This window comes from Dendrobates tinctorius, unplaced genomic scaffold (genome assembly GCF_039654945.1).
Source record: "Dendrobates tinctorius isolate UK_male_01 unplaced genomic scaffold, ASM3965494v1 ptg000022l, whole genome shotgun sequence".
Classification (NCBI taxonomy): domain Eukaryota; kingdom Metazoa; phylum Chordata; class Amphibia; order Anura; family Dendrobatidae; genus Dendrobates; species Dendrobates tinctorius.
In genome coordinates this window covers 113,304,027-113,328,641 of record NW_027361690.1, presented here as the reverse complement: position 1 = coordinate 113,328,641, position 24,615 = coordinate 113,304,027, and the positions used below count along the sequence as shown (strand labels likewise).

The 24,615-nt window shown below is 44.4% G+C and overlaps 1 protein-coding gene and 1 long non-coding RNA gene across 2 annotated transcripts in view; one reads left to right on the top strand and one right to left on the bottom strand.

The window, feature by feature from the left end:
• Positions 1-24,615, top strand: part of LOC141084363 (tetraspanin-15-like) — a 277,985-nt gene that overhangs the window by 27,737 nt on the left and 225,633 nt on the right. The window lies entirely within an intron of this gene.
• The window catches only part of LOC141084361 (uncharacterized), a 50,324-nt gene continuing 26,976 nt past the window's right edge, over positions 1,268-24,615 (bottom strand). Inside the window, exon 2 of the long non-coding RNA XR_012230983.1 lies at positions 1,268-1,809. This is a non-coding gene — a long non-coding RNA (uncharacterized lncRNA). The remainder of the gene's footprint in view (positions 1,810-24,615) is intronic.

Genomic DNA, 24,615 nt, shown 5'->3' with positions numbered 1-24,615 from the left:
CACATACACCATTTCTTAATACCGTGTATTGCCCCCTCTAACATCAATGACAGCTTGAAGTCTTTTGTGGTAGTTGTGGATGAGGTTCTTTATTTTCTCAGATGGTAAAGCTGCCCACTCTTGGCAAATAAGACTGCAGTTTCTGTAAATTCCTGCGCTGTCTACCATGAACTGTGCGCTTGAGATCTCCCCAGAGTGGCTCAATAATATTGAGGTCAGGAGACTGAGATGGCCACTCCAGAACCTTCACTTTGTTCTGCTGTAGCCAATGACAGGTCAACTTGGCCATGTATTTTGGATCATTCTCATGTTGGAACGCCTAAGTATGTCCCATGCGCAGCTTCTGGGCTGATGATTGCAAATTTGCCTCCAGTATTTGCTGATAACATGCTGCATTCATCTTTCATTCAACTTTGACCAAGTTTCCTGTGCCCTTGTAGCTCACACATCCCCAAAACATCAGCAATCCAGCTCCGTGCTTTACAGTAGGACTGGTGTTCCTTTCATCATTGGCCTCGTTGACCGCTCTCCAAATGTAACGTTTATGGTTGTGGCCAAAAAGTTCTATTTTGGTCTCATCACTCCAAATTACCTTGTTCCAGAAGTTTTGAGGCTTGTCTCTGTGCTGTTTTGAGTATTGTAGGCAAGATACTTTTTGGCATTTGTGCAGTAATGGCTTTCTTCCAGCGACTTGACCATGCAATCCATTTTTTGTCAAGTGCCTCCTCATTGTGCATCTTGAAACAGCCACACTGCTCGTTTTCAGAGAATCCAGTATTTCAGCTGATGTTATTTGTGGGTTTTTCTTTGCATTCCGAACAATTTTCCTGGCATTTGTCACAGGTGAGGATGTTACCTTTAGTTGCCATTCAAACCCATTTGTGACAACTTCTGTACATGTTATCAGGCCAAAATCACCAGGGTATGTAAACATTTGATTAGGGTCATTTGGATGTTTTGGGTTGTCATTACAATTTAAAAAGAGAAAACATAGTAGTTTGACAATAAATGGCTTCACCAAACCACTAACCATAAGTCGAGAAAAAGTTTTGGTGTTATCATTCATATTTTCTGAAAAAAGGCCAAGAAAGCAAAAATTCTGACGGGGTATGTAAACTTTTGATCACAACTGTACAATAGAAAATTTTAAAAAAATAATTAAGACCTGAAAAAATTATGAAAGTTCAAACCACCACCCTTTTTCTCCATTAAAAAGCTAAGAAATACCGTAAGTCTGATCTATACAAAATAAAAAAATACAGTCAAAAACCATTCATACGCCTTTACTGAGCTACAGATGGAAACTAGACATCTTTTTGGAGCTATTTGGCTCTCCTATGCCAGTGGTGCTGACAATGGAGAGGAGGCGCTGCTGTCGTCGTTGAATGGTGTGCTCACTACCCAGATTATCTTCTGTATATCGAGTAGTCTCCTTTGTTGCTGGGCTCAACTCCAACGTCAGTATAGTCTGTGCTCGTTCTGCTGGGCAGCCTTTGTTGCTTACCAGCCATTGTTAGGGGTGGTCAATAGACTGATGCCTCCGCGAAAAACCCTATTGAAATCTTCTCCTGGCACACAGTCCTTGCCATTTTTAGGCGTTCTAATTAATTATGGAGCAATATTCAGTTTATTATTCCTGTTTCGTGGCCCAGCTTGTTTCTTCACTTCTATTTTGCCTGACCCCGTGAAATGCTATACAGAATTGACATCGGACTGGTTAACCTTTTTAGTGCCTCCTGATATTGTTTCCGATTTCTTCTGCTTGGCTTGACCCAGGCCAACCTCCTGTAGATAAGCCCCCGATGTAACCTGAAAGATAAGAAAAATGAATTAGATTATATTCACCCCGGAGTCCGGTCTTGTCCGATGGGTGTTGCGGTCCAGTCTGGCGCCTCCCATCTTCTAGAGATGTCGTCCTCCTTCTTACTTCTGGTGCGGCTCCTGCGCAGGCGTACTTTCTCTGCCCTTTAGAGGTGAGAGTAAAGTACTGCAGTGCGCAGGCGCCAGACCTCTCTGACCTTTCCCGGCGCCTGCGCACTGCAGTATTCTGCTCTGCCCTCAACAGGGCAGATAAAGTACGCCTGCGCAGGAGTCGAGGCAGAAGTAAGAAGGAGGACGTCATCTCTAGAAGATGGGAGGGACCGGACCGCGACACCCACCGCACCGGACTGTGCCTCCCGGTGAGTATAATCTAACTTGTTTTTCTTCTCTTTCAGGTTTCATCAGGGGCTTATCTACCGCATTACAGAATGCTGTAGATAAGCCCCTGATGGCGCTGGCCGCAGCTTATAGGCCGAAAATGGGGTGACAGATTCCCTTTAACTAGTAACTATGCCACAAACACAACCATGGTACAATATGAGGTGTTTAGCCACGTGTTCTGCAAGACTACATTGTGAGACTTGATGCTCCAAAAATGTGGGGAGCACTTTGGTGCAGACTCGCTTATAAAACATTAAAAAAAAATAGTCATAGAATAAATTGTGCTAAATTGATGGCTTCCTATCCTTGACAACCCCACAATTAGATATTGCTGACCTATTCTGAGGCTAGATCAATGTAAAAGTCCCAGACAAGTCATTTAGTAAAGTAGTCTAAAAGTTGGGCATGCCCTCTCCTGTTTCAACGCTCCCAATTTTCAACTTTTGGCAAGCATAATGCAAAATCCTAATATTAGGATAAGTGTTTGGCTTGTTTTTTTTTTATGTTCGTCATTGTGGACTTGGTTTTTGATTTCCAGATATTTCTGATTGATTCCTGAATCACCTTTTTTTATTTTTATTTTTTTTAAAAAGTCGACATTTTTATGCAAATGTACTCGAAGTTTGAACTCAAGAGTGATTTTAAATATGCCTGTATTTTTTTAAATAAATTTTGCAACGTTTCAGCAAAACAGGCAATTTTTGCTCAAAATTCATAATCTGTGCGCCATTTTGAAGAATTTTCCACAAAAAAATATCCAATGAATATCACAAGACAAAGAAAAAAAAAAGAAAAATGGCTTAAAAAAAACTGCAAATATTGAACCACGCCTTTATAGTTTATGGCAAAAAGTTGTGTAAGCTGCTTAGGAAATATGGGCCATTGGTTTGTCAGCTTAGACTCTATTCACATACTCTACTTAATGATATGACATTTGTAGAAGGTCATTCTTGGCGACGAGCTCGCTTTGGTGGATTTGATGTGTTCTTCGAATGCCTAGTGGGGCCATGTTGCATTGACCATCTTCTCATCGGAAACTTGTTCTGAGGTCACCCCTCTATTCCTCAAAGACAACTCAAAGCCTTTCAGGTTTCTTAAGCCCCCTTCACACATAGCGATCTCGCTAGCGAGATCGCTGCTGAGTCACAAGTTTTGTGACGCAACAGCGATCTCACCAGTGAGATCGCTTTGTGTGACAGCTATCAGTGACCGGCCCCCCTGCCGGGTATCGCTGATCATTCAGGAAAGGTCAGGACTTTTTTTGGGTCGTTGGTCTCCCGCTGGCCAGCACGCATCGCTGCGTGTGGCAGGCGGGAGAGCAACGACCAGCGATCAGCGCGCTGGTAACCAAGGTAAATGTCGGGTTTCTAAGCAGCGCTCGGTACTTAGAAACCCGATGTGTACCTTAGTTACCAGCGCGCTGATGCAGGGAGCTGGTAACCAAGGTACACATCAGGTTTCTAAGTGATGCGCGCAGCTTAGAAACCCGATGTGCACCTTAGTTACCAGCTCCCTGCACCAGCACGCTGGTAACTAATGTACAAAGCGATGCGCGCGCTTCGCGTCGCTGTTACTGATCGCTGTTGAAGCTGTCTGGTTGACAGCTCACCAGCAATCATGTAGCGACATACCAGCGATCTTGACAAGTTGATATCGTTGTCAGGATCGCTGGTGAGTCGCTATGTGTGACGGGGCCCTTAGTCTTAAGGGGCCTTTACACATAGCGATATCGCTAGAGGGTCACCGATTTTGTGACGCAGCAGTAATATCGCTAGTTATATTGCTATGTGTGATAGTTACCTCCGACCGGCTCCCCCGCTGTCTGTCGCTGATCGCGCGAGATCGGCCGGGTCCATTTTTCGTCAGGCGCTTCCTGTTGGGCTTCCTGCTGGCGCTGACGAGCGACGTGTGGATGCGGTCGGGAGGACGTCAGGATCGCCGCGTCTGAAAGGTAAGGAACGACCGCTGCTGCGTCGTTACATCGCTGTGAGATCTGCCTGTGTGGCAGCTCACTAGCAACCATTTCGCGATGCACCAGCAATCCTGACCTGGTCGTATCGTTGTCGGGCTTGCAGGTGCATTGCTAAATGTAAAGGGGCCTTTAGAAGGAAATGCTGTTTATTATGTATAATTAATTATGTGATTATGTCTTTGCACATGCTAAATTGGGTCCTTATAAAATTAGCTTGTACTCAGCTGGTCCATGGCGGAGGTTAACGGAGACAACAGAGTTGTGGAAGTCCTGTCTTCTTTATGATACTTGAGATAGTGTTTGATATCGATAACACTCAGTGTCTAATTGTGTGAAGTTCTTATAACGGACATTTGACTTGGTTGATTAAAAGAACGGGATGTTTAATTAATGGATCGGTTCCATTCAAACTAAATGCCACTTCTCGGGGTCCCACTGAGAACATTTAAGTCGGTTTCATATAAATTGTGTTCTCTCCTAAAGGAGATGCGACTAACTCACCAGTGATAACGTTGTGGGTAAAACCAATTAAAAAATGCTAATGACTCAAGGGACAGAAGGAGCAACAGGAAATTTTAAGGACATGATATGGCATTTTTGCCATAATAATTGAAACTAAAGAGGATTGTTCTTCTGTAGTCATTCTCCTGTCAGTGTTTTAGAAGCTGATTTTTATAAAACTGTGCAGTGGTCTCCTAATTTTTGCCAAAGCTGAGTGTGTGTGTATGTATGTATATATTGTGGTGTAGTGACCACTGTGTCCGCTAGGGGGCACTGTGTGGGTGTCCCAGGACAGGTGTATAAGCATTTCCGGTGTTCTGATAGGTGTAGGATGCTGAATGATCGTAATGTATCTCAAGGTGGGTGGCCTTGAGATGGAGACTTGTGTATGTGTTGATCAGCAGTGATACTGCTGAGGTTTCGTGCCAATGGGTTAGGGAGAGCTACCTACAAATCCACCCAGGGGTGTGGCTAGAACGCCATAGTAAATAATGTATGGATGCTTGTAGGACCGGTGATGAGGTCATAGCCATGTGACCTGGTGGGCGTGGCTACGGACCATATAAGGTGGCCAGGGTAGGTCACATGAGTGAATGCTTGGACCCGGTTGGTCCGTTGTGGAAGGTCCCGCTGGGAGATGGGGCTTCCTGCCGACAGCACGTGAATGCTGTGAGTAATGGCTGCAAGCGTCTGACAGTTCCCAGGGGAGAGGGAATGAACGTCTGCAGTGAGCTGGAGCAGCCATGAGGTAAACCCTGACGGGGTGAGATATGTGGGAGGCTGAAGAGCCTGTGTACTGGACATTGCACAACCTGTGTGACCACAGGATAAGCAGAGTGAAGCTCTGTCATGAACGCTATGCTGATTATATGAACTTTATGTTGCTGCTGTGGGTTTATGATGCCTGAATAAACCGCATGGATTGTTACTGTTTTATGGAAAACCCGTGCCAGACGCGATTATTTGGCTGCCAAGCGAGAGTCCCCAACCTTGAATGACAGCGCTACCTAACAAAATATATATACACAGGGCCTTCGAAAGTGTTCAGCCCCCTGTAACTTTTCAACCTTTTCCCACATATCATGCTTCAAACAAAGATACCAAATGTAAATTTTTGGTGAAGAATCAACAACAAGTGGGACACAATTGTTATTTTAAATTTTGCTGCAATTACAGCTGCAAGTCGCTTGGGGTATGTCTCTATCAGTTTTGTACATTGAGAGACTGAAATTCTTGCCTATTCTTCCTTGGCAAGCAGCTCTAGCTTAGTGAGGTTGGATGGAGATCGTTTGTGAACAGCAGTTTTCCACTCTTTCCACAGATTCTCGATTGGATTCAGGTCTGGACTGTGACTTCACCATTCTAACACCTGGATTCATTTATTTGTGAACCATTCCATTGTAGATTTTGCTTTATGTTTGGGATCATTGTCTTGTTGGAAGACAAATCTCCGTCCCAGTCTCAGGTCTTTTGCAGACTCCAACAGATTTTCTTCAAGAATGGTCCTGTATTTGGCTCCATCCATCTTCCCATCAATTTTAACCATCTTCCCTGTCCCTGCTGAAGAAAGGCAGGCCCAAACCATGATGCTGCCACCACCATGTTTAACAGTGGGGATGGTGTATTCAGGGTGATGAGCTGTGTTGCCTTTACGCCAAACATATCATTTGGCATTGTTGCAAAAAAGTTCGATTTTGGTTTCATCTGACCAGAGCACCTTCTTCCACATGATTGGTGTATCCCCCAGGTGGCTTGTTGCAAATTTAAACAACACTTTATGCATATCTTTGAGAAATGGCTTTCTTCTTGCCACTCTTCCATAAAGCCCAGATTTGTGCAGTGTACGACTAATTGTTGTCTTATGGACAGACTGTCCCAACTCAGCTGTAGATCTCTGCAGTTCATCCAGAGTGATCATGGGCCTCTTGGCTGCATCTCTGATCAGTCTTCTCCTTGTTTGAGATGAAAGTTTAGAGGAACGGCCGGGTCTTGGTAGATGTGCAGTGGTATGATACTCCTTCCATTTCAATATGATCGCTTGCACAGTGCTCCTTGGGATGTTTAAAGTTTTGGAAATCCTTTTGTATCCAAATCCAGCTTTAAACTTCTCCACAACAGTATCACGGACCTGCCTGTTGTGTTCCTTGGTCTTCATGATGCTCTCTGTGCATCAGACATAACCCTGAGACTATCACTGAGCAGGTGCATTTATACGGAGACTTGATTACACACAGGTGGATTATATTTATCATCTTTAGTCATTTAGGACAACATTGGATCATTCAGAGATCCACAATGAACTTCTGGAGTGAGTTTGCTGCACTGAAAGTAAAGGAGCATAATAATATTGCACGCCCCACTTTTCAGTTTTTTAATTTCCACAAAAATTTAAAATAACAAATAAATTTCGTTCAACTTCACAATTGTGTCCCACTTGTTGATTCTTCACCAAAAATTTAAATTTGGTATCATTATGTTTGAAGCATGATATGTGGGGAAAAGGTTGAAAAGATCCTGAGGGCCGAATACTTTCGCAAGGCACTGTGTGTGTGTGTGTGTGTATATATATATATATATATATATATATATATATATATATATATATATATATGGTCTATAATACTGGGTAGCATATTCATAGCTAGAGAAAATTGCACTAAACTGCGTAAAAGAGTCCCAAAACCAGGGAAAGAACCAACTCCATGACAATTACTGAAAAAGGAGAAGAAAGGAGTTTCATGGTAAAAATAGTATAATTTTATTAATTACTTATGTAAATAGTACAAAAAATATACAGGATGAGATGTATAAAGTGCATAAAGATGGAAGACAAAATGGACCACCGGAGCCAGTAAACCACCCAAGCTAGTAAGGTAAATGGGCAGGATTTTCTTAAGCTGAGAGAATCCCCTTGAGAAAGCACCCTACAAAATAAGCGAAACGGAGTTCTTCTGGACGAACTCTGGTGCCTGTAACCCTACATTTCACTGGTACGCACTGCTCTCAGCTTAAGAATGTTTCATACATACAGATTTGTTTTTTGTTGATATTGTACATTTAATTGAGCAGTGTCCTGCCTATTTACATTACTAGCTTGGGTGGTTTACTGGCACCGGTGGTCTGTTTTGTCTGTGCACCTTGTACATCTCATCTTGTATAATTTTCTTACTATTTATATATGTAATTAATAAAATTATACTATTTTCATCATGAAACTCCTTTCTTCTTTTTCACTGTATATACAAAAGAAAGTAAACCAACAAGGTGCAGGCAGATATTGCTCTCATGTGGGAGTCTCATAAAGGGAGAACTAAGCCGATGCAAACAAGGTGCAAAATCAAATAACAATCACACATTATCATTATAATATGTTTAATAAACCTGTATGTAAACAATGCAGGAGAATAGTTACCATTTGAATGTGTCCGGGGACACCCAGGGGGCCTTTGGCTCTCATACTGACAAATAGGTTATTATCTCTATGGCATTCACTGCTGTCTAAAAATGCTACAAAAAAGCAGCAAAAACCACAATCCTTTTTACCCCTGCTTTTTTTTACTGACTTCACTGAAGTCAATGGGTGAAAAAAACGCTGCAAAAAAACGCTAAAAGAATTTACATGCTGCCGATGTAAATCTGCACGTCACAAATAACCATCATGTGCACAAGACTTCAGGATTCTCATCCACTTTGCTGCCATCAGAATTCCCTACAGGTTTTGTGACAAATCTGCGGCAAAAAACGCAACGTGTGCACATAATCTAAAGGATAGCTGGAGAGAGGTGTGGAGTTGATATTATAGGGTTGATGATGTGTAGAAGAGAGGGAGGGAATGTTCTTTTAGTCATTAGGCATTCTCCTGTCAATGTACAAAATGAAAGGAGAAATTAAAATTTTTATTTTATAATTTATGTTCTAAAGTTGCTCTAAGTATAGTTGTAATTGTGAGATTACAGCTTGGTCACCTATTCTCAGGATGGGCTATAAGTTGCTGATCACGGGGAACCACCATGGGACCCCTACTGATACTGAGAGAGGGGATCCGGAGTCTCCGGTTGATATGCAGCAGTGGTTAGGCATGTACACTGCACTTTAATCAAAGTCTATAAGGCTTACATAAATAGCCAAGTACCGTTCTTGCATGCCTGACTTCTGATCCATGAGAACTGGAAAACCAGAACTCCAGTTCTCTTGATCAGTGGTGTCCACCGAGGTAGGACCTCCAGCTATTAGCAACTTATGGCTTATCATAAGGGTAGGTCATACAGTGGGGAAAAAAAGTATTTAGTCAGTCAGCAATAGTGCAAGTTCCACCACTTAAAAAGATGAGAGGCGTCTGTAATTTACATCATAGGTAGACCTCAACTATAGGAGACAAACTGAGAAAAAAAAATCCAGAAAAACACAATGTCTGTTTTTTTTTTCATTTTATTTGCATATTATGGTGGAAAATAAGTATTTGGTCAGAAACAAGCAATCAAGATTTCTGGCTCTCACAGACCTGTAACTTCTTCTTTAAGAGTCTCCTCTTTCCTCCACTCATTACCTGTAGTAATGGCACCTGTTTAAACTTGTTATCAGTATAAAAAGACACCTGTGCACACCCTCAAATAGTCTGACTCCAAACTCCACTATGGTGAAGACCAAAGAGCTGTCAAAGGACACCAGAAACAAAATTGTAGCCCTGCACCAGGCTGGGAAGACTGAATCTGCAATAGCCAACCAGCTTGGAGTGAAGAAATCAACTGTGGGAGCAATAATTAGAAAATGGAAGACATACAAGACCACTGATTATCTCCCTCGATCTGGTGCTCCACGCAAAATCCCACCCCGTGGGGTCAGAATGATCACAAGAACGGTGAGCAAAAATCCCAGAACCACGCGGGGGGACCTAGTGAATGAACTGCAGAGAGCTGGGACCAATGTAACAAGGCCTACCATAAGTAACACACTACGCCACCATGGACTCAGATCCTGCAGTGCCAGACGTGTCCCACTGCTTAAGCCTGTACATGTCCGGGCCCGTCAGAAGTTTGCTAGAGAGCATTTTGATGATCCAGAGGAGTTTTGGGAGAATGTCCTATGGTCTGATGAAACCAAACTGGAACTGTTTGGTAGAAACACAACTTGTCGTGTTTGGAGGAAAAAGAATACTGAGGTGCATCCATCAAACACCATACCTACTGTAAAGCATGGTGGTGGAAACATCATGCTTTGGGGCTGTTTCTCTGCAAAGGGGCCAGGACGACTGATCCGGGTACATGAAAGAATGAATGGGGCCATGTATCGTGATATTTTGAGTGCAAACCTCCTTCCATCAGCAAGGGCATTGAAGATGAAACGTGGCTGGGTCTTTCAACATGACAATGATCCAAAGCACACCGCCAGGGCAACACAGGAGTGGCTTCGTAAGAAGCATTTCAAGGTCCTGGAGTGGCCTAGCCAGTCTCCAGATCTCAACCCTATAGAAAACCTTTGGAGGGAGTTGAAAGTCCGTGTTGCCAAGCGAAAAGCCAAAAACATCACTGCTCTAGAGGAGATCTGCATGGAGGAATGGGCCAACATACCAACAACAGTGTGTGGCAACCTTGTGAAGACTTACAGAAAACGTTTGACCTCTGTCATTGCCAACAAAGGATATATCACAAAGTATTGAGATGAAATTTTGTTTCTGACCAAATACTTATTTTCCACCATAATATGCAAATAAAATGAAAAAAAAAACAGACAATGTGATTTTCTGGATTTTTTTTCTCAGTTTGTCTCCCATAGTTGAGGTCTACCTATGATGTAAATTACAGACGCCTCTCATCTTTTTAAGTGGTGGAACTTGCACTATTGCTGACTGACTAAATACTTTTTTTCCCCACTGTAAGTTGTGATTTTGGGAAAAATGGCCTATACTTAGGATAAGCCAACTATATTAAATGGTCAGTGGTCCATGGTGTACTTGCTCCTTTTTAACCTGGCAATCTAGTGTTATCACAAGAGAAAGCTGAACTTGGCTAGGGAAAATATAGCATTACATCCAATATAAAGCCAGGCTTGGTCTTAGAGAGTAGCTATCCATGATGACTATAAAAGGGAGGACAAGTAGGAAGCCTCCCGTAGGACTTCCATCTCCTTTTAAACATTGCTTTTAAAGTACAGAAATGCCCAAGTCCCGGGGAGGGAAATCTTTACTTCTGAATTGCTGAAAGTGTAATTTATGTGAAATTGCACAAACTTTTTGTGTTTGTTCTCAGAAGAGAGTCACCGGTGTGAATTGCTTTGTTAGACATTTGCCATTTCTCAGAAAAGACTCTAGGGAGTTTCAGCAGATGTCCGAGGCCTGGGAACTTTCTTTATCGTGCGATTGCTAAGGCTAGATGCGTGAAACCACTGCAAAACAATTTAGAACATTGTTAGGGGGTTTGTGGGGAAGTTTAAAAAACAACAATAATTCGGGAATTAACGGGTAATTGGAAGATATAATTGTGAATATGATTGCTCCAGCTAATGTATGACCTCCTGAATGTATGACCTTCTGAATGTATGACCTTCTGTGCCTCGTGCTGCCCATGTCGGCATCAATGCTGAGTCCAGTGTATAGCTGCACAGACAGACTAGTAAAAGACTGTGCAGAAATAGCAAAGCATCAGCACAGAAATGGCACAGCAAATAGAATTATCTGTTAAGTTACCATACTTTTTGAAAGTTGAGGCATAAATCACATTTTTTTTCATTTCCATGGGGTATATAGGAGCCTATAGATACAATTTAGGGGTGCGCCAAAACTTTCTCAAACACAGTTTGAACATAACCTAAATTCCTAGTTCTAATAATGCTTGTTTTCTGAACAGTTACATAATGAGATGCATTTAGTACAGAAACTATGTTCAGTGAACACATTTTTGTACACATTATGTATATGAAAGTTATATTTTGTAGAATTCTTGATGGATGGGTGCAGTGATTCTCCAAAAGGATGACAAATAAAGATGAGCGAACCCAAACTTAAAGGTTTGTGGTTCATACCTAAACTCCAAACACAGACTTCTGAAAGTCTGTTTTAATGTTCGGAGTTCCAATGGGATGAGGAGGGGGAGAGCGAGAATATTTTCCGGCTCCAGAGTTCGGATCCCCATTGCTTTCAATGAGGTTCGGGTTCAGGGTCAAGTTCTGGTACCCTAACCGAACTTTGGTGTAAATTTCAGGTCGGTTACCAGAACTCAAACTTTCACCGGTCTACTCATCCCTACTGATGAATCATTACACCAAAGATGTCAGATTTCACCCAAATTGAACATCTTGACTGTGTAAAAGTTTATATAGTCCAATCGGTAATCGAGATAAGAATGCTCATTCCCAATTATCAACCCATGTCTATTGCTCGTTCGTCAGGTGAGCCGATGTTTATGCCGGCATAAAATGATCATTATTGGCAGCACATTGTTCCATGTAGATGGGGAATGTGCAGCTAACCACAATGCGTTGTATGGGGACAGAACTATCTTATTCACCATTGTTCTGTTCCCATCATTTTTTGTTTGTGATCTTTATCATGGCCGAGAAAACAAGCCAGTAAACGAGCGCCCATATAATTACTTATAATTAATCAGCATTCGCTAAGAGACCAAAATCGGCACATCTAAATAGGCCTCGCGGACGAGCTCACATAAGTCAGCCATAGTGCAGATAATGAAAGATGCCTCCTGCATCCGTCCCTAATGTGGACAAGCACACGGAGCTTCACTCAGACCCGGCGTGACTAGTGAGAGCGTCATCATTTATGGGAACGCTGTGAAAACAATGGGGGCAACTCATTAGTGACCAATATTTGAGATGCACATTCTTTCTTATTTTATTATAGTGATAGGCCAATATATTATTATTCCTAGACAACCATAACTATTTTTTTTATAGCTTTTAATGTTCACTCGGTAGGCCAAGAATCACATTGTCCAAATATTTTAAATGCAGTATGATTATAAATCGGGCATTCTTATTAGTATAGTTCTAAAAAAAAAATTTTATTGGGCAAGCTAAATTTGCAAGATCTAATGAACACGTTATACTGTGTGTGACTCCAATTATTTCTCTATAATTACACAATGACATTTCTACTATCTCTTATAGCTCCTAAAATAAATCAAGATAACCTAACCCCTGCCTGGAGGGGACGTAGAGAAGAGTCAGATGAAAATGAATTTGAGATTAGCAAACTGTTAAACTACCGTAATGATTTAATGAGTGATATTTGCTGGTATTGATCTCTGCATCCCCCGTCCTGCTGATCCTGTAGTTTACTCACCGAGTAATATTTTGAGTATACGGAATCTAGGATCATATATTTTGTCATACAATTAACCATGTCACCTTTATTGATGCACCTCCGTGACCTTGGGTCAGTCGACTGATTTACGGGTCATGTTTACTACACTCTTAGGCCATTTGCCCTATTTAGTAGGGTTGTGCGGAAGACCAATAGATGAGTGACTAACTATACGACGGTACCATGGTATAGAAGCTGATCCTAATTGGACAGGATCTTCTAATATCACATTTTGAGAAGATCCGTATGTCCAATAGAGCGATTTATTGTCTGACAGAGGGGCTTTATGATCCACACTATATGTAGCTGAGACTTAATTAAAGTTGATTTCTTCTACGGTTTAGATAATCTATTTTAACATCTGTGGTATCATGCTCAGAGGTTTCTTCTCTCTTTCTTCTGTGCATTTCCAGTTGCTGGTGGAGTCTTCTTTTCCTCACATGGTAGGTTGATGTATCCTGCTGTAGTCCTTCCAAGTTTGCAAGCAACATTTTAGAATAGCTTGAGTTATTGTAGCGCCCTACGGCTAACTTCAGATCATTTTTGGTGTATATTTTTGGAAAACACGTATGGTCAACAAGAAAACAGCAATGTGTCTATACAATATTGAAGCACAAAAAGTCCCAAAGTAATATTTCCAAGGACAAAAACTCACAATACAATTGAACCACAGCACAACAAGAGGAAGTATATGAACCACCACCACAGAGTATAGTCCATAAAATCAATTTTATTACTCCATTAAAAATTAATATAACACTGCTGGACACCAATAAGAACTGGAACACAGTGTTTATCCTAAACAATATAATATTGTGGACAGAAAAAGAACCAAATAAGTCAGCTTAATAAGTCATTCTAAAACGTCACCTACGCTCTGTTGTCGAACCAGTTGTTGGGCCAAACTCACTATCCGCGGGGGCCAAACCATACTGGGAGCACCATGCTCCGAGCAGCCTACTGCTACTCGCCAGCGCGCACGCCACATGACAACGTCTTTCAAGTTGGGATAGGTACACCCATATTTTCATATTGAAATCGCAGGCGTTTTAAGAGTTAACATGGCTAGAAACTGGTTAAAACGCATGCGCCTAAAAACACAAACACATGCAAAAGGCAAGATGCGTTTTTTGCATGCGTTTCTATTGCGCACGACGCGGAGCGCAAAAAGGCGCAAATGTGAAACTAGCCTTTGGGTATCTATAAAAAAAAAATAAAAACAAAAAAATTTTTCAAAGTTGCCACAAAAATAAATTAAAGTAGAAAAAGTGATGAGGAAAAAGCCAATATGCTAAATGACTTTTTTTCAACAGTATTTACACAAGAAAATCCCATGATGGATAACATGATCAGGGATAAAAATTCTCCATTAAATGTCACCTGCTTAACCCAGCAGGAAGTACGGCGGCATCTACAAATCACTAAAATTGACAAATCCCCGGGCCCGGATGGGATACACCCCCGAGTACTGCAGGAATTAAGCACAGTCATAGATAGACCACTATTTTTAATCTTTAAAGATTCCATAATAACAGGGTCTGTACCACAGGACTGGCGTATAGCAAATGTGGTGCTAATATTCAAAAAGGGGACAAAAACTGAACTTGGAAATTATAGGCCAGTAAGTTTAAACTCAACTGTGGGTAAAATCCTGGAGGGTTTTCTAAGAGATACTATACTGGAGTATCTGGAGAAGAATAACCTTATGACCCAATATCAACATGGGTTTACAAGAGACCGTTCCTGTCAGACTAATCTGATAAGCTTTTATGAAGAGGTAAGTTCCGGACTGGACCAAGGGAATGCAGTGGACGTGGTGTACATGGACTTTTCAAAAGCTTTTGATACGGTGCCACACAAAAGGTTGATACATAAAATGAGAACAATGGGGATAGGGGAAAATATGTGTAGGTGGGTTAAGAGCTGGCTCAGGGATAGGAAACAAAGGGTGGTTATTAATGGAGCACACTCGGACTGGGTCACGGTTAGCAGTGGGGTACCACAGGGGTCAGTTTTGGGCCCGCTTCTTTTTAACATATTTATTAATGACCTTGTAGGGGGCATAGAGAGTAGAATTTCAATATTTGCAGATGACACTAAACTCTGCAGGGTAATTAATACAGAGGAGGACAATTTTATATTACAGGAGGATTTATGTAAACTAGAAGCTTGGGCTGATAAATGGCAAATGAGCTTTAATGGGGATAAATGTAAGGTCATGCACTTGGGTAGAATGAACAAGTTGTATAATTATGTGCTTAATTGTAAAACACTGGGCAAAACAGTCACTGAAAAAGACCTGGGTGTATGGGTGGACGACAAACTCACATTTAGTGGCCAGAGTCAAGCAGCTGCTGCAAAGGCAAATAAAATAATGGGATGCATTAAAAGAGGCATAGATGCTCATGAGGAGAACATAATTTTACCTCTATATAAGTCACTAGTGCGACCACACTTAGAATACTGTGTACAGTTCTGGTCTCCGGTGTATCAGAAAGACATAGCTGAACTGGAGCGGGTGCAGAGAAGAGCGACCAAGGTTATTAGGGAACTAGGGGGTCTGCAATACCAAGACAGGTTATTACACTTGGGGTTATTTAGTTTGGAGAATCGAAGGCTTAGGGGTGATCTTATTACAATGTATAAATATATGTGGGGACAATACAAAGACCTTTCTAATGATCTTTTTACTCTTAGACCTGTGACGGGGACAAGGGGGCATCCTCTACGTCTGGAGGAAAGAAGGTTTAAGCATACTCACAGACGCGGATTCTTTACTGTAAGAGCAGTGAGACTATGGAACTCTCTGCCATATGATGTTGTAATGAGTGATTCACTACTAAAATTTAAGAAGGGAATGGATGCCTTTCTTGAAAAGTATAATATTACAGGGTATATACACTAGTCTCCTTAATATTGCGTTGATCCAGGGAGCTAGTCTGATTGCCGTATGTGGAGTCGGGAAGGAATTTTTTTCCCCAATGTGAAGCTTACTGTTGCCACATGGGGTTTTTTTGCCTTCCTCTGGATCAACATGTTAGGGCAAGTTAGGATAGGATATGGGTTGAACTAGATGGACTTAAAGTCTCCCTTCAACCTTAATAACTATGTTACTATGTTACTAAGTACACCCTATTAATATCCAAATATATTATAGAATAGAGGAAAAAGTGCAATGTGCCTATATGCTTTACCCCAGTATTATTTATGACCTTGTTTACTATGGCTTGATCATATGCATCTGGTCCACTCTTAATTATCTGACCCAGTGGAGTACAGACCACTCCTTTCAGCTTCACACTGCACTTTGTAGCACATATATTGCATAGCACAAGTCTGCCAAGACTTTAGTCTGCAGTGTGTATCCTAGAAGTGTGTATCTTAAAAGTGTGAGATGATATGAAAATATGAATTAATCCAGAATTGAACCAGAAGGGAACAGAAGGTAACTGGAAAGAGTCACTGTAAACAATGTTTTTGTTTGTTTCCACTCTAACCCCTATAATTCTTCACTTACTGATAACCCCACTAATCCCTACACCAAGCAAGGAACTGTTCATCTCTTCTTCAATCCTTCCAATCCAACTCGCCTCTTCCTCAGATCTGTTCCTCAACATACAATCCTCTGTCTCCAAACACAGACAGCTCCCTCATGCCCTCTCCTGCTAACACTCTCTCTGCTTCTCACTGCCGGCGATATCTCTCCAAATCCTGGTCCTCCTCACCACATTCCCACAGTCATTTCTACCTCCCATCCACACCCAATCACAACTTTCCGTAACCACTCCAACCTTATACACATTTGCCCAGCCCCAGCTTCCCCAGTCCCACTAATAGGAGCTCTGTGGAACGCTCGCTCTGACTGCAACAAACTTTCTTTCATCCATGATCTTTTTATTACTAACAAACTTTCCTTCCTCGCCATCACCGAAACCTGGCTCACCTCTTCTGACACAGCCTCTCCTGCTGCACTCTCATATGGTGAATTCCACCTTTCCCACACACCCCGTCCCAGCTGCAAGCATGGTGGAGGAGTTGCTTTTCGCCTGTCAGATAACTGCTCCTTCACCCCAATCCCACTGCCGCCCTCTGTTACCCTCCCTTCCTTCGAGGTACACTCTGTGCGCATCTACTTCCCCTCCAACCTCCAACTAGCTGTCATTTACCGCCCTCCAGGGTCAGCCACCACCTTCTTTGACCACTTCACCACCTGGCTACTTCATTTCCTTTCCACTGATATCCCCACTATCATCTTGGGCGACTTCAACATAACCATTGACATTTCCCTCTCAGCTGCCACTAAACTTCTATCTCTCACTTCCTCCTTCGGCCTCACTCAGTGGTCTTCTGCAGCCACTCACAAAGATGGCCACACACTAGACCTCATCTTCACCCGCCTCTGCTCCCTATCTAGCCTCTGTAACTCACCTCTTCCTCTCTCTGACCACAACCTACTTACATTCTCTTCCCTCTCCTCCTCAGGTCCACAAACCCCACCTCAAAAACTCGCACACCCTCGCAGAAATCTTCAACACCTCAATCTACACTCACTGTCTGAATCCCTCTTAAAGACATAAGTTCCCTACACAATGCGGATGCCGCTGCCACTCTATATAACACCACAATAGCTGTAGCTGTGGAATCAGTTGCCCCTCTCAAACATACCAAAGCTCGCAAAATCAACAGACAGCCCTGGCACACCAGTCTGACCAAAGAACTGAGGCGGGCTTCCAGGGCTGCTGAGCGGAGATGGAAAAAATCCCACTCCAATGAGGACTTCATCACATTCAAACAGTCCCTCACTTCTTTCAAGGCCACACTTGCTGCAGCAAAACAAACCTACTTCTCATCTCTCATATCCTCCCTGTCTCACAACCCTAAACAGTTATTCAACACCTTCAATTCTCTCCTCCGCCCCCCAGCACCTCCTCCCTCTCCACTCATCACAACTGAAGTCTTTGCCTCATTTTTCAAGGAGAAGATTGATAACATCAGAGACAGTTTTGGTCAACAACCCCCAGTGCCCTTCCTCCTACCTGCCCTGCCCTCCTCCCCCAAAACCAACTTCTCCACCATTACAGAAGATCGACTCTCCACTCTGCTCTCAAGATCACATCTCACTACCTGTGCACTTGACCTGACCCCATCCCACTTCATCCCAAACCTCACCACAGTCTTCATACCAACCCTAACCCATCTCTTTAACCTATCACTAACAACTGGTGTTTTCCCCTCAAGCTTTAAACATGCCTCAATCACACCTATCCTCAAAAAGCACTCTCTTCACCCATCCTCTGTATCTAGCTATCGCCCTATATCACTTCTCCCATATGCCTCAAAACTACTGGAACAATACGTCCATCTTAAACTATCCTCCCACCTCTCTTCTTGCTCCCTCCTTGACCACTTGCAATCCGGCTTCCGGCCACACCACTCCACTGAAACTGCCCTAACTAGGGTCACCAATGACCTACTAGCCGCCAAGGCCAAGCGACACTACTCTGTCCTCCTCCTCCTGGACCTGTCCTCTGCCTTTGACACAGTGGACCATTCCCTATTACTACAGACCCTCTCATCTCTTGGTATCACAGACTTGACACTATCTTGGATTGCGTCATACCTAGCAGACCGGACATTCAGCGTCTCCCATTCGCACGCCACCTCACCGCGCCCCCTATCCGTCGGAGTCCCGCAAGGTTCAGTCCTAGGGCCCCTGCTCTTCTCCGTTTACACCTTCGGCCTCGGACAGCTCATAGAATCTCATGGCTTTCAGTATCATCTCTATGCTGATGACACACAGATCTACATCTCTGGACCAGATATCACCTCCCTACTAAACAGAATCCCTCAATGTCTGTCTGCTATTTCATCCTTCTTCTCCGCTAGATTTCTAAAACTTAATATGGACAAAACAGAATTAATCATCTTTCGCCCATCTCACGTGACCCCCCCAACGGACCTATCCATTAAAGCAGGGGTCCTCAAACTACGGCCCGTGGGCCACATGCGGCCCGCCAAGGACTTTTATCCGGCCCCCCGCCAGGCCGACATTGAACTCATGAACTGCACTGCAGTTCAATGCCGGCATGCCCTGTAATCGCGGGCGGGACGAGGCGCCGAGGAAAGGCGTTACGCAGCCCTCCGTAGGCAGCAGAGCACAGTGCACACAGTCACGCCAACATAGGTGAGTACTTTTTTTTTTTTAAACGCCGGGTCCTATTGGGGTCATTTACCTGCCTAATGGGGACATTTACCTGCCTAATGGGAACATTTACCTGCCAATTGGGGACCTGTGCTGCCTAATGGGGACATTTACCTGCCTATTGGGGACCTGTGCTGCCTAATGGGGACATTTACCTGCCTAATGGGGACCTGTGCTGCCTATTGGGGACATTTACCTGCCTATTGGGGACATTTACCTGCCTAATGGGGACCTGTGCTGCCTAATGGGGACATTTACCTGCCTTTTGGGGACCTGTGCTGCCTAATGGGGACATTTACCTGCCTATTAGGGACCTGTGCTGCCTAATGGGGACCTGTGCTGCCTAATGGGGACATTTACCTGCCTTTTGGGGACCTGTGCTGCCTAATGGGGACCTGTGCCGCCTAATGGGGACATTTACCTGCCTGATGGGGACCTAATGGGGACATTTACCTGCCTAATGGGGACCTGTGCTGCCTAATGGGGACATTTACCTGCCTATTAGGGACCTGTGCTGCCTAATGGGGACCTGTGCTGCCTAATGGGGACATTTACCTGCCTTTTGGGGACCTGTGCTGCCTAATGGGGACCTGTGCTGCCTAATGGGGACATTTACCTGCCTATTGGGGACCTGTGCTGCTTAATGGGGACCTGTGCTGCCTAATGTGGACATTTACCTGCCTATTGGGGACCTGTGCTGCCTATTGGGGACCTGTGCTGCCTAATGGGGACATTTACCTGCCTATTGGGGACCTGTGCTGCCTATTCGGGACCTGTGCTGCCTAATGGGGACATTTACCTGCCTAATGGGGACCTGTGCTGCCTAATGGGGACATTTACCTGCCTAATGGGGACCTGTGCTGCCTATTGGGGACCTGTGCTGCCTAATGGGGACATTTACCTGCCTAATGGGGACCTGTGCTGCCTATTGGGGACATTTACCTGCCTATTGGGGACCTGTGCTGCCTATTGGGGACCTGTGCTGCCTAATGGGGACATTTACCTGCCTAATGGGGACCTGTGCTGCCTATTGGGGACCTGTGCTGTGCTGCCTAATGAGGACATTTGCCTGCCTAATGGGAACCTGTGCTGCCTATTGGGGACATTTACCTGCCTATTGTAGACCTGTGCTGCCTATTGGGGACCTGTGCTGCCTAATGGGGACCTGTGCTGCCTATTGGGGACATTTACCTGCCTATTGGGGACATCTACCTGCCTATTGGGGACTTGTGCTGCCTATTGGGGACCTGTGCTGCCTAATGGGGACATTTTCCTGCCTATTGGGGACCTGTGCTGCCTATTGGGGACATTTACCTGCCTATTGGGGACATCTACCTGCCTATTGGGGACATCTACCTGCCTATTGGGGACATCTACCTGCCTATTGGGGACATCTACCTGCCTATTGGGGACCTGTGCTGCCTATTGGGGACCTGTGCTGCATATTGGGGACATTTACCTGCCTATTGGGGACCTGTGCTGCCTATTGGGGACATTTACCTGCCTATTGGGGACCTGTGCTGCCTAATGGGGACATTTACCTGCCTATTGGGGACCTGTGCTGCCTAATGGGGACCTGTGCTGCCTAATGGGGACATTTACCTGCCTATTGGGGACCTGCGCTGCCTAATGGGGACATTTACCTGCCTAATGGGGACATTTACCTGCCTAATGGGGACCTGTGCTGCCTATTGGGGACCTGTGCTGCCTATTGGGGACATTTACCTGCCTATTGGGGACCTATGCTGCCTATTGGGGACATTTACCTGTCTATTGGGGACCTGTGCTGCCTATTGGGGACATTTACCTGCCTTTTAGGGACCAATGCTGCCTATTGGGGATTCTTCCACCACACCAGTCTGAGCCTGAGGTAAAAGTGGAGTTCCACCAATATGGGCACTGGTGAGGCTGCATTGATGGGCACTGATCAGGCTGCATTGATGGGCACTGATCAGGCTGCATTGATGGGCACTGATCAGGCTGCATTGATGGGCACTGATCAGGCTGCATTGATGGGCACTGATCAGGCTGCATTGATGGGCACTGATCAGGCTGCATTGATGGGCACTGATCAGGATGCATTGATGGGCACTGATCAGGATGCATTGATGGGCACTGATCAGGCTGCATTGATGGGCACTGATCAGGCTGCATTGATGGGCACTGATCAGGCTGCATTGATGGGCACTGATCAGGCTGCATTGATGGGCACTGATCAGGCTGCATTGATGGGCACTGATCAGGCTGCATTGATGGGCACTGATCAGACTGCATTGATGGGCACTGATCAGACTGCATTGATGGGCACTGATCAGACTGCATTGATGGGCACTGATCAGGATGCATTGATGGGCACTGATCAGGCCGCATTGATGGGCACTGATCAGGCCGCATTGATGGGCACTGATCAGACCGCATTGATGGGCACTGATCAGACCGCATTGATGGGCACTGATCAGACTGCATTGATGGGCACTGATCAGACTGCATTGATGGGCACTGATCAGACTGCATTGATGGGCACTGATCAGACTGCATTGATGGGCACTGATCAGGATGCATTGATGGGCACTGATCAGGATGCATTGATGGGCACTGATCAGGATGCATTGATGGGCACTGATCAGACTGCATTGATGGGCACTGATCAGACTGCATTGATGGGCACTGATCAGACTGCATTGATGGGCACTGATCAGGCTGCATTGATGGGCACTGATCAGACTGCATTGATGGGCACTGATCAGGATGCATTGATGGGCACTGATCAGGATGCATTGATGGGCACTGATCAGGCCGCATTGATGGGCACTGATCAGGCCGCATTGATGGGCACTGATCAGGCCGCATTGATGGGCACTGATCAGGCCGCATTGATGGGCACTGATCAGGCCGCATTGATGGGCACTGATCAGGCCGCATTGATGGGCACTGATCAGGCCGCATTGATGGGCACTGATCAGGCCGCATTGATGGGCGCTGATCAGGCCGCATTGATGGGCGCTGATCAGGCCGCATTGATGGGCGCTGATCAGGCCGCATTGATGGGCGCTGATCAGACCGCATTGATGGGCGCTGATCAGGCGGCATTGATGGGCGCTGATCAGACCGCATTGATGGGCACTGATCAGACCGCATTGATGGGCACTGATCAGGCTGCATTGATGGGCGCTGATCAGACTGCATTGATGGGCGCTGATCAGGATGCATTGATGGGCACTGATCAGGCCGCATTGATGGGCAGTGCAGTCTGTATGTCTCTGTGTGGGCAATTTTATTGCTGGTATATTGTTTTTGTAGCGCTGTATATATGTTGGTATTTTACTAATAGCAATTTTGAATCCCTAGGAAACAATGATATCAAGAAAGAGAAAAAATTGACTCGAAGTGTAGGATATTCGAAGAACCCAAAAAATCTGATGATGATTTAACTTCATTTTTAATATTGTATTTGTTCCTATTTTTGTTTTATTACTTCTAAATAAGATATGTGCAGTGTGCACAGGAATTTATTCATAATTTTTTTTAAACTATATTCCGGCCCTCCAACGGTCCGAGGGACCGTGATCTGGCCCCCTGTTTAAAAAGTTTGAGGACCCCTGCATTAAAGTAAACGGCTGCCCACTCTCTCCAGTCCCACAAGCTCGCTGCCTCGGGGTTATCCTTAACAGTGATCTCTCTTTCAAACCACATATCCTAGCCCTTTCCGCTTCCTGCCGACTTCAACTCAAAAATATTTCACGGATCCGTACATTCCTCAACCAAGAATCTGCAAAAACCCTAGTCCATGCCCTCATCATCTCCCGCGTTGACTGCTGCAACCTCCTGCTCTGTGGCCTCCCCTCTAACACTCTCGCACCCCTCCAATCTATTCTTAACTCTGCTGCACGACTAATCCACCTGTCCCCCCGCTATTCCCGGCCTCTCCCCTCTGTCAATCCCTGCACTGGCTCCCCATTACCCAAAGACTCCAGTTCAAAACCCTAACCATGACATACAAAGCCATCCACAACCTGAGTCCTCCATACATCTGTGACCTAGTCTCCCGGTACTTACCTGCACGAAACCTCCGATCCTCACAAGATCTCCTTCTGTACTCCCCTCTTATCTCCTCTTCCCACAATCGCATACAAGATTTCTCCCGTGCATCCCCTCTACTCTGGACTCTCTACCACAACATATCAGACTCTTGCCTACCATGGAAACCTTGAAAAAGAACTTGAAAACCTACCTCTTCCGACAAGCCTACAACTTGCAGTAACCACCGATCCACCAAACCGCTACACGACCAGCTCTACCCTTGCCTACTGTATCCTCACCCATCCCGTTGTAGATTGTGAGCCCTAAATGGCGCTATAATAATAAATAATAATAATAATAATATAGATAAATCAACCTGTACAAATATCACAAGCTAAAGTGCTGACTTACTGATGCATGAATTGCACACAGGCCGAAGAGGAAGATATTGCACACATATAAGGGCATAGAGATGAACTTACTGGCTGTGTAGGATAACACAAGTGTCCTGCTGCCCCAACGCACGTTTCGTAACGAACTTCTTCAGGAAGCGCCTCACTTCTTCATGCCTTCTTCACGCCTCCTGAAGAAGTTCGTTACGAAACGTAGGCACATTGCACTTTGTCTGGTTTAATTTATTTTTGTGGCAACTTTGAAAAATATTTTTTTTTTATAGATACCCTAAAAGGCCCGTCACACTAAGCGATATTGCTAGCAATATCGCTATAACGTCACTGGTTTTGTGACGTAGCAGCAATATTGCTAGCGATATCGCTATGTGTGATACTTACATCCGACCGGCTCCCCAGCTGGTTATCGCTGACCGTGCGAGAAAGGCCTGAGCCGTTTCTCGTCGTCAGCTTCCTGCTGTGACGACGAGCGACGCGTGGACGCGGGCGGGAGGACGTCTTCATCGCCTCGTCTGAAAGGTAAGTAGCGACCGCCGACCGCTGCTATGTCGCTGGTGAGATCTGCCTGTTTGGCAGCTCACTAGCGACCACTTAGCGATGCACCAGCGATCCTGACCGGGTCATATTGTTGTCGGGATTGCTGGTGCATCGCTAAGTGTGACAGCTTATACTGCTATATGAGCACACTGGGTACTTTAAATTAATGCCCTTAATCAACTGTTTTTATAATTAGCACCTGATGTGTAACTAGCGTTTAGCACTACAGCACTTTATTTGTCTATTGTTTACACAGTCTGGTCCATTTATTAGCATATTGCACTTTCTTTAAAATGGTGGCTAGTTCATGTTTAAAGTTTTATGTGAGTTGACTTATTTGGTTCTGTCCACAATATTATATTGTTTAGGATAAACACTGTTCTTGTTCATATTGGTGTACAGCAGTGTTGTATTAATTTTTAATTTTTGATGGAATAATAAAATTGATTTTATGGAC